Source organism: Dipodomys merriami, unplaced genomic scaffold (genome assembly GCF_024711535.1).
Source record: "Dipodomys merriami isolate MVZ:Mamm:240054 unplaced genomic scaffold, mDipMer1.0.p SCAF_10, whole genome shotgun sequence".
Classification (NCBI taxonomy): Eukaryota; Metazoa; Chordata; class Mammalia; order Rodentia; family Heteromyidae; genus Dipodomys; species Dipodomys merriami.
Genome location: NW_027202271.1, coordinates 21,965,647 through 21,970,300, shown reverse-complemented (window position 1 = coordinate 21,970,300; position 4,654 = coordinate 21,965,647). Strand labels below are relative to the sequence as shown.

At 46.2% G+C, this 4,654-nt stretch overlaps 1 protein-coding gene across 1 annotated transcript in view; it reads right to left on the bottom strand.

Moving 5' to 3' along the window:
- Positions 1 to 4,654, bottom strand: part of Tsfm (Ts translation elongation factor, mitochondrial) — a 57,186-nt gene that overhangs the window by 148 nt on the left and 52,384 nt on the right. The gene's annotated exons all lie outside the window — the stretch shown is intronic.

The following is a 4,654-nucleotide window of genomic DNA, read 5'->3' as shown; positions in this document are numbered from 1 at the left end:
CTGAAACACAAGGTGAATGGGTCAAGGAGATAGAAGTTCAGGTCACAGACGTTCACCTGCATTAGCTCTACCCTGGCCCCCTCCATTGCTGTCCAAGTGCTTAACTAGCAAATGTGTGGTGTCCTATTGACTGCTGGGCATGAACCAGAGTCTTAAGGGAACTGGGTCTCAATTCTCCTATGCCCCGTCTTCCCCAGTGCTTCCCAAACCAGGAGCCTTGTCATTCAGAACCCAGCATGGTTCCTGATGTTTAGTAAGTATTCCACTGCTGATTGGACTGAGGGGTGACTAGTGAGACCCCCCCAAGGATCCAAAAACCCTTCTGACCTCTTAGACTCTGCCCTCTGCGCAGGTGCCCAGAACCTTCTCAGGGAAGCTGTGCCACTCTAGATACCCAGCACACACAGCAGACAGTTCTGCCTCCTGCCATCAGCGTAATGCATTCAGCTCTACAATATCGCAAATTTCATATCCTCCCTCCCTCTTCCTGCATTATTGATGGACTGCACTTTTTAAAAAATCAATAGATCAGGGTGTGGAGCTGGAGTTAAAAGAAGCCTTTAAAAGTCTGCTCTTCTTGTTTTTGCTGTTTTGAATAGGAACAGATAAAGCTTTCCCTCTAGTTTGAATAAGTCCAGCCCAGGGCTAGGTTGGCCATGATTGGCTAGATCTAGGAAAATGTGGTTAAGATGCAAACACAAGCAAATATAACCCAGTGTCTGCAGCCATTGCTAAGCTAAGCAGCCAGACCTGGGGCCTCTTGCTTTGAGAGAGCAGTTCAGTACTGTGACTACTCACTCTCCAGAAAACTGAAGACAGGAGAAGGCAAGGTAAGGTGTGATTCATGGGTGCAGGTCAGTCAAATAAACCTACTGAGTAAAGCAAAAAGGAAAGGAGGATAGAAAACTCTGCCTTTGTCTTCTGGGGTAAGGTTTTTTTTGTTTGTTTTTTGGTGGTTTTTTTTTTGGTGTCAGTCCTAGGGCCTTGGCAGTGTACTTGAGCCGTGTGTGTGTGTGTGTGTGTGTGTGCGTGTGTGTGTGTGCGTGTGTGTGTGTGTGCGTGTGTGTGTGTGTGTGTGTGTGTGTGTGTGTGTGTGTGTGTGTCACGGCTAGCGTTCTACTACTTGAGCCACAGCTCCACTTCCAGCTTTTTTTTTGGTGTTTACTTGGTGGATAAGTTTCAGACTTTTTTGCCTGAGCTGACTTTGAATTGCAATCATCAGATATCAGCCTCCTGAGTAGCTAGGATTACAGGTGTGAGCACCTGGCTTGGGGTGAGGCTTTTAAAGGGTTGAAACCAGGAGTTTGGAGACAGTTGCACGAACTTCCTGTTGAAACATACAGGTGCATTTGGAAACCAGTGAACAGAAAAGAACTATTTCCAAACCAAGGGGTGGGAAAGAGTAAGATTCCCTTCCATCTCTTCCTTAGAGAAGATACGGCTACAGGGTGTGGTGTTTCCCTCCCAGTTCCCAACCAGTTAAGAAGCAGAAGCAGAAGGGTCATAAAGTCAAAGCTAGCCTAAGCTACATCATCCTCAGAGAGAAAGAAGAGGAAAGAAGAAAGAAAAAGGGAGGAAAGAGAAAAGAAAAAATGCAAGGAGAAGGTTAAAACCAGCTTGTTCGGTTTGATGTTCATCCATAAGGACATCTGTAAGATTAAGGACCACTGGCTTTTTAGCCTGCAATCAGAACCACCCAGTTCCAAGGGATCAAGGACACTGAATTAAAGATTTGGGGAGAGGAGAGATCCAGCTTCTGGAATCTTTGATGTTACTGATAGAACTGGGGTTTCTATGTGCTACAATGTGGCAATAAGTTCCTTCTTGGAGCATCTGTTCTGCTGGTGGGATCCCTGGCCCTGTAAGCGTCTTCCCAATTGTGAAGTTCCTGCTGGAAAATGGGTGGCTTTGGGCACTCTTGAGACTCTGTTCTAATATCTAACTTTGGCTTTTACCAGGTCTATACTTACCTCCAAGGAATGAGTTTATTGCCCCTGGTCCCCTTCCCCTACAGGAATCACCACTTTTACCTTTAATGATGGAGACCTAGGAACCAAAGAAAACCTGAACAAACATTTCCTGGCAATTCTGAGCCTCACAGGGTGGGGCAGCACTAGTTATTGAATTAAGTCCTCAAATACTGGCTTCTCTGCATCATTGCTCTGCTTTAGTCCTGTGCTAGCAGTACACAAAGGAACTGCTCTTCATTTTCATTTTGTTTTGTTTTGCCAATGTCTATCCTAGACAAAGACATATCATTCTGTAAATCTGGCTTTGTCCATCAAAACTCAAGAATATTTATTCATTGTGTGTGTGTGTGTGTGTGTGTGTGTGTGTGTGTGTGTGTGTGTGTGTGTGTGTGTGTGTTTACCGGTCATGGGGCCTGAACTCTGGTTCTATTTTCTAACATGAGGCGATGTCATTCTGATGGAGCCATAGAATTCCAGTGTGTGTGTGTGTGTGTGTGTGTGTGTGTGTGTGTGTGTGTGTGTGTGTGTGTGTGTGTGTGTGTGTGTGTGTGTGTGTGTGTGTGTGTGTGTGTGTGTGTGTGTGTGTGTGTGTGTGTGTGTGTGTGTGTGTGTGTGTGTGTGTGTGTGTGTGTGTGTCATGGGGCCTGAACTCTGGTTCCATTTTCTAACATGAGGCGATGAGGCGATGTCACTCTGATGGAGCCATAGAATTCCAGTGTGTGTGTGAGTGTGTGTGTGTGTGTGTGTGTGTTCCAGTATTGGGGCTTAGCTTTCCAGTACTGTCTTTTAGCTTTCTCTCCTGAAAGCTGGCATGCTACTACTTGAGCCACAGCTCCACTTTGGCTTTTTGGTGATTAACTGAAGATAAAAAGTCTCATGGGGGGCTGGGAAGGTGGCTCAGTGGTAGAGAGCTTGCCTTGCATGCATGAGACCCTGGGTTCGATTCCTCAGCACTACATAAGCAAAAAGAAAAAAAGCCGGAAGTGGCGCTGTGGCTCAAGTGGTAGAGCGTTAGGCCCCATGACCAGACCCCCCTCCCCCCCCCCAAAAAAATGTCTCATGGATCTTCCTGTCAGGACTGGCTTTGAACCATAATCCTCAGATCTCAGCCTCCTGAATAGCTAGGATTGATGACAGGGGTGAGCCACTGGTACCCAGCACCATGCTCCTTTTTAAACTTTATTTACTTTTATTCTTTATTCATTTTTTTTGTTGTTGTGTTGTTTTTTGCCAGTCCTGGGTCTTGAACTCAGGGCCTGGGTGCTGTCTCTAAGCACTTTTGCTCAAGGCTAGGGCTCTGCCACTTTAAGGTACAGCTCCACTTACGGTGTGCTGGCGGTTAACTGGAGATAAGAGACTCACAGACATTTCTGCCCAGGCTTGTTTTGAACCATGATTCTCAGATCTCAGCCTCATGAGTAGCTAGGATTACAGGTATGAGCTACCAGTGCCCAACTTTTTTTTTTTTTTTTTTTTTTTGTCGGTCGTGGGGCTTGAACTCTGGGCCTGGGCGCTGTCCCTCAGCTCTTCAGCTCAAAGCGAGCGCTCTACCACTTGAGCTACAGCGCCACTTCCGGTTTTCTGGTGGTTTATTGGAGATAGGAGTCTCACGGTCTCTCCTGCCCGGGCTGGCTTTGAACCGCGATCCTCAGATCTCAGCCTCCTGAGTAGCTAGGATTACAGGCGTGAGCCACCAGCGCCCGGCGCAGTGCCCAACTTTTAAACTTCCGTTGGAGGACAGTGCTAGGGACCTCCAACACGTTGGACAAATTGTATACTACTGAACTGCTCCCTAACCCTATAGCCAAGTTTCTCTTAACAAGCACAAAATGCCTCTAAACACCAAAACTCCATGCCGTTCTTTGGGATGATTTTTTTTTTTTAATCCTCTGTAAATCCCTATTCCTTCCATTTTCCTTTGCCTCTTGGGGTAAACTAATCTAGCATTCATTTTGTGTATGGTCAGATTGCAGTCTCCTTGAGAGCAAGACCAACCAAGGGAGACAAATTATTTAAAACCTCTAGGTGACCTTGAATATTGTAGGTGCATAGTGACTGAGCCACACCTTGACGACAGAAATTATCCCAATTCATAAGATTCACACATCCAAGCAAAGAGCGCACAATCCTCAAGGGCTTTACTACTACCTCCCTCTCCACCCTGCCTCCTTCACTTGAGAAGGAACTGGAGACTTCTAAATTCTCTGAGGGCAATGATTCCAGAAAAGCCAAGGTCTTGTGTAGGAGGCTGGAGGAAGCCAGCCACAAGTCACAGACAAGGCTGCACCCAGTCCCCCCCCCATTACGCCACCCCCCCCCACACACCCTGCACCCTTTGTTCTCAGGCCAGAACTATTGGTTTACTTTCCCTTCTGCAAGGCCTGGTGGGCTGTATTAGTTACGTAATAAAAGCAGGAAGGATTGTTGTTGAAGTTTTGGGATAGTTAAAAAAAAAACAAACAGTAAAAGCCAAAAGAGTAGATTAGAAGTGACTGGAAAGGATCTCACATGTAGGGAACCCAGGCAATTCAAAGAAGTACGTGTAAAAAGGCACCTAATTTTGGAAATACTTTTTCTGGACAGGCTTTCACTACATGGGCCACTGAATTAGATATACATGGGAAGGGTGGAATGGTGTCAAAATGGCTACAAGCACAGGTTTTGGTTTGGTTTTTTTTCCGTCA